This window comes from Oryx dammah, unplaced genomic scaffold, assembly GCF_014754425.2.
Source record: "Oryx dammah isolate SB20612 unplaced genomic scaffold, SCBI_Odam_1.1 HiC_scaffold_19, whole genome shotgun sequence".
NCBI lineage: Eukaryota > Metazoa > Chordata > Mammalia > Artiodactyla > Bovidae > Oryx > Oryx dammah.
The window spans coordinates 33331905-33344168 of record NW_024070203.1 but is presented as its reverse complement, the minus strand read 5'-3'; the positions used below and the strand labels follow the sequence as shown (position 1 = coordinate 33344168).

The 12264-nt window shown below is 39.4% G+C and overlaps 1 protein-coding gene across 4 annotated transcripts in view; it reads left to right on the top strand.

Moving 5' to 3' along the window:
• The window catches only part of ST18 (ST18 C2H2C-type zinc finger transcription factor), a 123612-nt gene that overhangs the window by 15258 nt on the left and 96090 nt on the right, over nucleotides 1-12264 (top strand). For 2 of the 4 annotated variants that reach the window (XM_040261211.1, XM_040261208.1), the window contains exon 3: nucleotides 7111-7153. The exons of the other annotated variants lie outside the window; for them this stretch is intronic. The gene's annotated coding sequence lies outside the window, so the exon portion shown is untranslated. The remainder of the gene's footprint in view (nucleotides 1-7110; nucleotides 7154-12264) is intronic. 4 annotated transcript variants of the gene reach the window in all.

Sequence of the window (12264 nt, the reverse complement as noted above, 5' to 3'; positions counted from 1 at the left end):
TCTCCTGAGTATGTACCTAAGGGTTGAATTGCTGGATTACATAGTAACCCCATGTTTAACCATTTGAGGTACTGCCAGACAGTTTTCCAATGCAGCTGCACCGTTTGACTTTCTCACCAACATTGACATCCTCACCAACAGTGTAGGAACATCTTATTTCTTCACCTCCTGACCAACACTTATTATTGTGTGTTTTTTTATTATAGCCATCCTAATGGATGTGAAGTGGTATCTCATCATAGATTCGTTTTGTATTTCCCTAGTGACTAATGACGTTGAGCATCTTTTCATGTACGTGTTGGCTATTTGTACGTCTTTGGAGAAATGTTCAAGTCCTTGACCCACTTTCAGTGAGTAGCTCATCTTCCTATTATTGAGTTGTCATCTTTTTTAGATATTCTGGGTAGAGAGCTCTAACTGCTTTCACCACAGGCACAGTTCTTGTACTTTGTTTTAAATGAGCAAAGATGACTATTACTTCAATTTAAAATACTCCCCAGCTTCTTGAGTATTTTTGCATAGTACTTATCACTGCTTCAAATTGCACTGTACATTCATTGCTTCCTTTTCTCTTGGTTTGGCTCCCAAGAATATAATTTCTGTCTCATCTAGCCCCACTTCTCCCTCTACTCTCATGACAATGAAAGGCTATTGTGATTAAACACATGTACCTTTCAGCAGGTGTCCAATTCCCAGGGCTGCTTCTCAAGAGCTGGGTGACTCTGGGCAAGTATTTAACTTCTCTGTGTTTTCATCTCCTCATTTGAAAGATGGGAAAAATTAATAATTGATTTGTATAGTCATTATGCAAAATGAATTAATATATAATAAAGCATTTACAATAGTATTTAGCACAAAGAAATAAAATTTAAAAACTCAGCAAATATTTTTGAATGAATACTTAATGAATTTTCCTACTAACAAGGAAAAAGAGCTGTTAAGTTTCCAAAGATTTAATCAGTTTCATCAACACATATCCTCACTATGACCAGGAGAGGTTTTTAATTGGGTACCAACTACCTGTGGGTGTTGCATGAAAACTGATCTCTGTGGGGATCTTGGAGTTTTACAGAAATTCTGCTATGTGCCATGCCTTTTATGAGTGACAGCTCAAAAGTCTTCAGGGCTCTAGAAGGAGGTTCTGTTATGGTACAGTTTTAACAGTTGAAGACCCTGAAGATCTGTTAGGGAGGTTAAATCCTGAGATCACGGAACTAGCAAATGTTAGAGTTAGGATTTAAATTCAGGTTGGTGTCACCACTTTACACCCGCCACCTTTGGTTAGGGCTTGGAGTGTCCCTTCAGCTACGAGCAATTCCCAGGTTATTTGTCACTGTCTTTCCCCACAGACTGATTTTATGATTTTTACCATATTTCATTGTCTCCATAATGTTATCACTCATCACCGACTTTCTGAACATTCTCTCCAGGCAGTTTCCAATAAATGATGCAAAGAAATTCCCATTTTGTGAGCTCTGACTCAGTTGTGGGTCTTTCCAGGATTTGCTCAGAGAAAGACATACAAGCTCTACCTGCCATTTTAGCCACAGCTACACAGCAGGAGAAACCTTGGCATCATACAGGGTCTTGAGCATTAGCTCAACTTAAAATAGGAATAATGATGTCAACCCCCATAGGCTGTTGTGAGATTTAACTAAGATAATATGACCATGGGATGCCTAGTCCAGTGCATGAATTGGTGTCCAGGTATGACTGAAGATGGCGATTGCTAAAAGCCCCCTCTGATTCTCTGTTTACCTCTTGCTTCCTGCAGATTGCTTAAAGCACCCTCCACCATTCCCTACTGCCTCTACCTAATTTAGTCAGCACATTGCTTGGCATATTCACGATAAATAATACTGTGTTTCTTCCATTGCCTCAATTTTATTTCATAGTATCTTAAGAACTGCCCAATTTAGTTTCTTTAGGCATTTGTAACACACCAGTCACTCCTCTGTTTTTAGCATATGATTGAATTGGCTATGACAATCCTTAAGTTTTAATACACCCCCTCTTGGAATTAAAATCAATAGTTATCTGTATTAACATTAAGGTAATAGCAAGATTGCATAATGTTTTGGGTACATTTTAACTTGCAAATTATTTTTAATTTGTAAAGTTGATCTTAGTTCACAAGTAGACTGTTCATAAGATTGTTATTCTGTACATCCCTACTTTTCAGATATAACATTAATAATACAATAATTGACTTTAAGCATCATATGTACTAGTCTTACAAGCTGATCTACCCTGTATATTTTCACCTGCATAACTTTTTGCTACATGCTATGGGTACTTTCATATTTTATCTTTAGATATTATTTTAAAGGATACTTTCATATTTTATCTTTAGATATTATTTTCTCAAAATTCATATCCGAGAGGCTGTGCCCTGATCACAGTTCTCTGTTTTCTTAATAATTAATTGGTCAGCGGTCTTCAAATAGTCAGCACTCTCACTGGGTTTCTGGACTCTGGAGGAGGCAGAGACAAGGTTGTCCCAGCCCTGTGGGAGCCGCCAATGGGTGGGTGGTGAAGAGCATGTTGAGGGTGATACATGATGGGATCAGGGGCTGTGATCGGAGTAGGCATGGCTTCCTGTGGGAACACAGAACCACACTTGGGAGGAGGAGTTAGAATGTGAGAGGAAACACATCGCAGTTCCTGGAGGCCAAGTCTTCATTTCACAAGTGTTCTTGTTATTCACTTCGGAATCACAGTATATAAATTAAGTTTTTAAAAGATGGATTCTGTAGTTCGTCCAAGGAATTTTCTTCTTATACACACTTTTTTGGGAAAAATTTAATGTCCTCCTAAAATACGTAGTATGTTACCTCTGACAGAAAACTAAGGCCAAATTTCCTCAGTAATCATCTACAGATAGTGAAATGTGGGGGTCAGGAGAGAAACTAATGGAAACCAATAGGGTTCTGGAATTGGATAAGCACAGGACGAAGTGCCTGATGCAAGCTGTCCTAGTCTCTCTGGAAAACCAGATGTTCAAATGACCAGAGGCTCTTATTGAGTCTGATTCATTATAACTCGTAAAAGGCGCCCAAGCAGAGATGTGGGTTAAGATCTGGACTCTCACAGCAGTCTCAGCTGTGACAGCACTGTGCGCAGCCGAACTGGATGCGTATGGGGTCGCACAGAGTTGGACACTACTGAAGCGACTTAGCAGCAGCAGCAGTACTTTTAGAATAGCTTTGTTAAATAAAATCTCAGAGGGATAGCAAGACCAAATAAGAAAGAGGTGGCAAGAATTCCAGAAGGGCTACAGATTCCTTTAAAATTGTTCTTATTTGTGAATGAACTTATGGGAACCAGGGGGAAGTGGGGAGGGGTAGATTTGGAGTTTTGGATGGACATGTACACACTGCTATATTTAAAATGTATAAACAGCAAGGACCTACTGTATAGCACAGGGAAATCTTCTCAATTCTCTGTGGTAACCTAAATGGGAGAAGAATTTGAAAAAGAATTTTAAAATTGTTCTCATTGGCTTACTGTGATTTCTTACATTGAGCCATAATTCTCCCAGCTTTACTGGAATATTGTTTAATAAGTTCATGGCTCAGGATACAAAGTAGTTTTTCCTTGTCTGGGCTGCTGCTGCTAAGTCGCTTCAGTCGTGTCTGACTCTATGCGGACTCCATAGACGGCCTTCCATCAGGCTCCCCCGTCCCTGGGATTCTCCAGGCAAGAACAGTGGAGTGGGCTGCCATTTCCTTCTCCAATGCATGAAAGTGAAAAGTGAAAGTGAAGTCACTCAGTGTGTCCAACTCTTAGCGACCTCATGGACTGCAGCCTACCAGGCTCCTCTGTCCATGGGATTTTTCAGGCAAGAGTACTGGAGTGGGCTGCCATCGCCTTCTCCACCTTGTCTGGGCACATCCCTGCAGAAGCACTTCACTTCTGCTCCGTGAGTCACTTTCTGTTTGGGGAATCATCCTCCATCTCTTCAGTGATGTTTTCTTCTACAAAATAAATTTTTTTTATAAATAAAATAAATTTATTTTACTTCCAATGGCTCTCACACTTCTAGTTCTAAAATATGTATTCCAATGAACAATGCTGCATATACCCTTGTAAGAGCTTTATCACTGAGGTATTTACCCTGATAGCAACGCAAATAGATTTTTTAGTTTTAGACTAAAAAGTGATTTCATCCTTCAAGAAGTTTTCAGGATGATGTGTTCTTCAACATAGCAGCAACCTGAATCCTTCAATAGTCTCTGAGAAACTTGTTGTACCATTTAGGAATAAGTGAAAATTTACTAAAGGTGGTAAAACATTGACTGTCTCAAGGAAAAATGCATTCTTGCTTGACATGGAAATTCATTTTTATGATATCATTTTTAATTCATTCATCCTCTTATTTTATTTGCTTTGGGCTAGTTTCAGTGCTGGTGCAGTCTTAGATCTGTAATTTCTGAGCTTACGTTTGTTAATGGCACCTGTAATGAAGAAGTGCATAATTACTGTTTCTTTCTCAACATGAATGGCTTCATCTGAAGGGAAGATCAAGTTCAATAAGCTATAAAGTGCTTCTCAGAATGTACTCCAGTGAGGGGCCAGAACATTCACTTTGTATCTGTTCTTTTCTAGCATAAAGTATTAAAAACAGAGCAGATACATAGCTTGAGAACAGAGTGGGGAATGCTTCTGCTCCATGTGGGCGTGGGGAATTTAGACTGTGGGATGGGCTTGCCTCACAGCCTGTGTTAGCGACCATTGAAGGCGACAGTTCTGAGTGTGGTCCCCAGACTATCAGCACCTACATTGCCTGGGAACATGATGGGAAGGGCCGTGCTCACGCCGACCCTAGACTACCCTGCGGGTGACCGTGGTGCTGGCTGAGGTCTGAGAACTGCTGCTCTGACACTGCTGTTCACGCTGTGGTCCGTGGGGTAGCGGGAGCCCCGGACCCTTGTTAGCAATGCAGGAGTTTGGGGTATTGGAAGCAGGCGGTCCTGATGTGGAGTGGAACCTGAGCCACTGACCTGAGGTCAGAGCAGGGCACGCACCTGAGGTTAGAGCGTTTGGGGACATTTGAGAGGCTGTCAGAGTGGGATCAGCGATACTTTTTTTTTCACTGCACCAAATATTGGTTTGGCCAAAAAGTTAGTTTGGGTTTTTCTGTAATATCTTACAATATATTTAAACAGCCTAATTCAACTTGATCCTATTAAGGGAACAGTGGGAAGGTGAGGGTACAGAAAAAAATGTTTACAGGTAACAGCATGAGAAAAGTAAGTTCATGTGTTTTGCTTATTTTATAAGATAGTTGGTAGGTCACTCAGCTAACAAAATACACAATCACTATGAAATACTACCTTTAAACCTTAATTATTTTCAAGAAAGTGTTACTTGTTAAATGTACCCTAGCCTTTTATAGTATGTGATTTCTATTTTTAGTTTCTTTTGGTAGAAGTTGTTAATTTTATTCTAGTATTTACTTTACATCAATATATCAGTGCTTCTGTTTTTACTCTTCTTTAGCTTTCTCTTTTTTTAAAAAAAATATAACCTCCTACTAGCTGGTTTGTATATTTTAAATGATATACCTTGAATCCCAGTTATTATTTGTACCCCTTCATACCAGTGATTTCATTCCATTTTCCAGTTTTTCTGTCCTTTGTCAGAACAAAAAGCACTTGTGTGGTATTCCTATACTTATAACTCCATGCTTTGTATCAGTCTTCATTTCTCAACTAGCTAAAGAAATTCTCAGCATCTATCTTTTTGCCAAACCTTTTGCAATCATCTCTTGGTTGTATGAAGCCTTGCCTCTAGCAGAGGGCTTGCAAATGATACCCCTTTTTGTTGAGTGGGATCAGTGGGCACTTTACTGTTTGTGGATCCCCCTCAGTTCCTTCTGGGATAAAAAGAGGGAAGAGATGTGTAAATCTCTCATCACAATGTTCAGAAATATGTAAAGGCACACTGCGTCTACATTGTGAGATGGAGAACAGAACCATGGTCTGGGGAGCAGAGCCATAAACTGGATAATAAAGCTTAAGTGTGCATGAATATACACACACATATATATACATATATGGTCACAGGAACACACGCATATAGACACATATATATCTATATATCCCACAATGACCTAGACATTTTAAGTGAAAGTGTAGTTTTCAAGTAATTTTTTTTTTGAAAGCTCAATTTTCTAATTCACTTTTCTTGTACAGATAAATCTAAGATATGTTTTATGTCTCTCTTTTTATACCCTCAAATTTAATTTTCCAGAATGTGTCTCTTAGAAAGGCTTTTTTACCAGGGAAGGAGGTTGTAAACTTTCGAGTCCCATCTCATCCCCACGGGGTCATTGTTACAACGCTGAGGAACCAGGAAGACAAAGCTTTCTGTTGAAGCTGTGAAGTTTGCCCCTTTCCAGGACTTGGCGTTTTCCACCTTCTGGTGGTGAAGCCAGTGGCCTGAGCAGAAAAGAAGACTTGACCAAGTAGAATCTTATTTGTAAGAACATTTGTAGCATGGAAACACATGAAAATGAAGGGATTTTTTTTTAAGCCGTTGGAAATCTTTGCACAACAAACACCCCCGTATGTAAATAGAACTGTCACTAGCTGTTTGTCCAACAGCGAGGCCTCCAGATGAACCAGGGCTGTGCGCTGACAGGGACAGCTGACTCATTAGCAGAGAGCAGTGAAAGGTAATTAACCCTGGGAAAAGTACAGCTGCCGTGCGGGCTGTTCCTTTCTGTAGGATCTGATTAGAAATTAGTGTTAAACCACTGACTCTTTTTTTTTTTTTTTTTAAGACTGTCATTGATAATTCACTTTCACTCTCAGGTGTGTGCCCAGAAAAGGTTCTCAAATGTACTTGTGGACAAAGGAACTCAAATCTAAAAAGCATTTTCTGATCACAGCAGACACCTGTTTTTCTTGTTGAGGGGAGTTCTTTCAAATGAATATTGTTGGACTGCTGACGATTGGTTAGTGCCTTGGTCCATTCTCTCATAGTCAATATGTAAATTACTTGAAAAGATTGTTTCATACAGTTAATAAGCTGTAGATAATTACTGTTTAATTAAGTTTCTCTTTTTCTTTCCATTTTCCCTCTGATGACACTTCTTGTCCATAGCAATGGAAATCCTCCAGTTCAGAGCCAGTGGGCTTTAGGGAAGGTGAGTGAAGATTATTTAGAAATAAATTCCCCCCTCCAGAGAGAAGTACCCCTAACTTTCCAATGACCTCCAGAAACTTGAGAATTTAAGGTACTTGTTTTTCAGGGGCAACTAAAGATGCCTGATTTTGTTAATGTTGGTCTCCTACTGGTCATTTGAGTTACAATTATGTATTTTTTTAAGAATTGTGTACACCAGGCCTTCTTGGTTGATGATGTCACTTGTCTCATATAAGGAGCATTAACACTTAAACACAATCAGGATTTACATATGTAGCTGAAGAATGTAGAGGGCAGCATAATCACCCTGCCTCCACCAACTGTCTTTTTTTTAGAATAAATGGGGAAAAAATCTTTAACATCCGAAAGAACTTAAGTCAGAGGAAAAAAAAATATAACAAAAGATAAGACAAGTAGAAAACAAATGGAAACATGGCACTTTGAACCCAAATATTAACAGTGATATTAAATGTCTATGTCTTAATTCCTGAAACCTGTGAATACATTATCTTACATACAAAAGGAGTGTGAATAAATTAAGAGTCTGGAGATGGGAGAGTTGCTTGGTGGGCTCAACTTATCCCAGGGACTATAAGAGAAAGGCAGGTGGATGCGTCATGGAGAAGTAACCCGAGAAGGACCCACCAATGGAAGAGGGAAGAAGGAGCCATGGGCCATGGAATGCAGTGGCCTCGAGACACTAAGAATGGCCACTGAGAAAACAACGATCTCAGACCTACAATACAAGGAACTGGGGTATGCCCCCAGTCCTCGTGAATTCCCCATACAGCCTCTGGAAAGGAGCACAGCCTGACTTGATCTTAGCCTGGTGCAACTGTCCCAGACTTCGGACCTCCAGAGCTGTAAGGTAATGTATTTGTGTGAAGCCATGAAGTTTATGGACTTTTTACAGCAACAACAGAAAATTAATATGGAGGATAAGTCAGCTGATAGATGGGACCTATTTTACAGCTGACAGTGTAAACCCTCTAAAGAATTTCTTGTGTTTGAATTAAGAGAAGAAAGATTTCTTGAGCACCCAAGACTGAGAAATCAGTTTTAGGAACTGGAATTTGTAAATCATGATGATGGTTATCATCAATTCTGAGATTTCCATTTTTGCATTGCAACACCCCTCCTCACACCAAAAATGTTCTCCACGTGGTATTTTTGTAAGCATGATGCCTGTATCATCAGAGGTACAGATGAATACCAGATTTACTGGAATAGTTAGTATGTCTGTTTCACTGAGCTTGAGCAAGAGGAATAGAATGTCCGTGGGAAAGACGAGGTCCATGATGCAGAGAGAAAACTGATCTGACTATTACAGGGTTCACGGGTCCTGGCACCTAGAATCACAGGGCTATCATGCAGAAGCTGGTGTTAGCATGGAAGGCTTTCTTCATTGTGAAGTGGTGACAACTCCCCATAGGCATGGGATGATGACAGGAAAAGAGTGCACTCTGGTGCTCATGAGAGTGCCTTTCTCAGGGAAAGAGTCCAGTCAAGGTGTTATTTAGTGGCCGAGCTGTGTCTGACTCTTGTGACTTCATGGACAGTAGAGCCCACCAGGCTTCTCTGTCCATGGAATTTTCCAGGCAAGAATACTGGAGTGAATAGCCACTTCCTTCTCCATGGGGATCTTCCTGACCCAGAAAATATCATACCAGTTTACTCTCATGGTAAAAGTAATGGGTTAGTTTTGTCTTTCCCTGTGGTTCCGTTTTTATCTCCAGTACAAAGCTCATTCATTTGAAGGACATGGACACGCTGTTTAAAATGAAATGTAAGTGTGTTTAAGTCAGAACAGTGGCCATACCTACAAATTCTGAGCAAGAAAAGTGAGGTACAGAAACTGGAAGCTGGATATAGTTTAAATGAGTTTAAGATCTTCCTAAATGGTTATTTTTGCCAAATTTGGAAAAATAAGACTAATATTTCCCCATTACCTTTGGCTTTTATTCCCATGAAAGGACTGATTTAAATCACGTATTATTATTTTTCATGTAAATCAGATAAAAGTAGACGTTGGGGAAGAAACTGACTGTGAAATCTATTACGCTGTGTGCTTGCTCTCCTTTGTGTTTGGGGAGCCTGACTTTTTTACATAAGGGAAGAGGACATTGAAGACAAAATTGTAAATTCTTAACTGGCGTAGCAATCAGATAAAATCTATAAGCTCCAGATGTTGTCCTGGGATGTTAGGTATTGAATACAATTAATAGGATAGTATCTCAGGCATCCAAGGAATATTATTTTAGGCTTATTTTAATTCAATTCAGTAGTAACTGAATTCAATTCAGTTCAGTATTGAGCAACCACACTGGCCACATTGTGTTTCAGTGAAAGGTCAACATGACACATCCCCTCAAGTCCATAAGCTTTACTGGCACCGGGAGGATAAAGTGACCTTGACTCTGTGATGTCAGGGAGCTCAAGGAGTCAGAGTGGAGGTGCATCAAAATAGGACTGGAACTCACAAGTCCATGCCATTCGGTTGCTTCACCATGGCGTGGGTGATACTGCTTCTCAGCAGACACATTTTGCAGCTCTGATACCAAAGCAAAGTTAGTTCCTTTCAAAGTTGCAAATAAAATCAACACATCCTAAACATTTCATTTTAGCTCTTTACCCTGACCAGCTAGTCTCCTTTAACCCTTGTCTAGCTATATAAAACTGTGGCTTAAATACATTGCTTAACCAAGCCAAGTACAACTTTGACTGTGGTTTTACATTTGGTCTTTGGGGACATTTATTTATTTTAGCCAAAGTCTCTGAATCTCCAAAGATGCGTTCTTCATGATTCATCATTTCTGGAAGCATTTCCAGGCTGGTCTCAGCCCATGCTCCCATTGCTTGTTCTGCCTCCTCCTTTATCATATTTCCACATCCTATTGGAATCCTCAGTTTGCTGATTTGTACCATGAGGATAAGAGCTGTGCTTTCTGTATCTTTAAATGCCCAAGACCAGCATGGAGTTTCCTAAATCAGTTCTCAATAAATGTGTATTGAACCAATATTAAGTAAAGTGTTTAGCAGAAAGGGACTTAGGTTAACAGAATCTGCATTAAATTAACTGTAATGAGAACAAAATCCAAAAACCATTCTGCAAAAATCCAATGCCCACTGGCCTCAACATTTGAGAATCAGGTCATTTCTTTGTCAGTTCATTAGTTTCTCCCATTCCATATTTCCTGGTCAGACAATAAAGATAAATGACTCTATTCTTTTATCTTAATCCAATTGTACAGAATATGGTGAGGATTTTAATGCAAAACAAACAGTTCCTGCTGGGTGAAACAGCACACTTGTTGGAAAAAATTCTAAGAAAACCTCTTACAAATGGACAAGGAAAATATAAAATGTCTTAGGATATCAAGCATATTGTGTAACAATCTATATAATAAAACAGCTTAAATAGAGAACATTCCCTTTACATAATAAAAAGCCTCCTTTTTGAATCAACAAGTGCTCTTTGAACTTTATTAAAAATGTTTTGACATTATAGGGTTGTTTAGTATAGATTTACTCAAAATAGCACATTTAGTTGCAACACAAGCCTTGAAGTTAAGTGGTTAGTTTAATAAAACAGAGTTTCCATAGTTACCACAGGAGAACAGAAGATAACTTTTATTTCTTTGGAAGCCAGAAAGGGGCTTTAGAGAAAAGATTAAGCAAACAGACCCAGGCAGGTTCATTATGCAGGGCTTTGCACCTGATTGGCTTGTTTAAAAGTAGAAACTTGATATTACAGGAAATTAAAGTTTTCCCTCTAAAATCTGTAGCAGCACACTAAGAACTATGCATATTCCATATCCCTGGGCATTCCCAACTAGCATCTGAGTCAGAGAGAAAGCTGGTTTAATGAGAGGAATTTTTGCTCAGTGTTTTGTTAAGAACCATTTCATAAACAAGTGGTTAAAAACCCATGCAGGAGACAGCACAGCCCTACTCTCCATCTCAGGTCTAACTTGGTTATTCCCGATCACCATTCTGTCAGAAGGCCTGATGGAAGGAAACCAAAATCCTCCTTATGTCGGTTTGCTGAGATGCACTCTGAGTGCTAGAGATGGCTACCGTCACCGTGTCCTCTGCTGTGTGCAACCCAAGGAGCTCTTCACCGTTGACTGTTGAGAAGCAGAGTGACGTGGTTCCCACTCTCTCACCTTCAGCCTGTGAGCCTTTAAGGCGGCAGTGATTAACAGGACTTTCCCAAAGTTTCTATGTAGTTACAAGGACAGTTTCAATCTTCTGTCATTTTTTTGCATTAGCTCTGATTATGCTTTTACCAGAAAAATGCATTTGTTTTAAAGGTAACAATACCGACTAGGAGAATAGCTTATGTTTCATCTATATTTATCAGCACTCACTGTACATTTGTGTCTTCATTACCAGGAAATATTAAGGGACATTGTGCCATCGATTCCTGTTTACAGTTTATTATGCAGAGATAGGAAACACTTAGCATGTAAAATGAATGTAGAAATTATTCCTGGATAGAAACATGGACATTTCCCACTCGTTGGCTCTTTCTCCTCCATCACCGGATCAGAGTGTAATTGTCAGTAATCAGGCCTGCTTGCTGCTGATAAAACCACTCTGAATGCTAGCGGCCTTCTTTGTGTGATGACTCAATTATTCCAGAAGTGCCTCATCAAATCTACCCCATCAGCTGGGCTAATAAATAAGGAGAAGAAACTGGCCCCCCAAAGCAAATTATAAATCCATTTGCATTAACCATTTCGCTGGTCCATGATCTAGGCAGAAATAAGCATGGCAGCTTGTGTTAAGCTTATTTGAATATGTTTATAATGTTTACAGCATGCAACTTTTTTTTTTCCCACAAGGTGTTGGAATTATCAGTCATGAATGGCATCTGAATGCATTTATGTTAATTGCAGCAAGGCTTTAAGGATCTTTGAAGGCTATTTTGTGACTTAAATCAGGTGGAAGTTAAAACCTCTTGCAGGGAGAAGTATGGGTCTCGCACAAGTTATTGGCATTGCCTCAGAGTTTCAGAAGAAAGGGCTTGTGCTTTATTTTTACAGGTGGTAGAAGGACAAATATGAATAATATAATGCCTGCTAGTACAAGTACAATGACTTCATATTG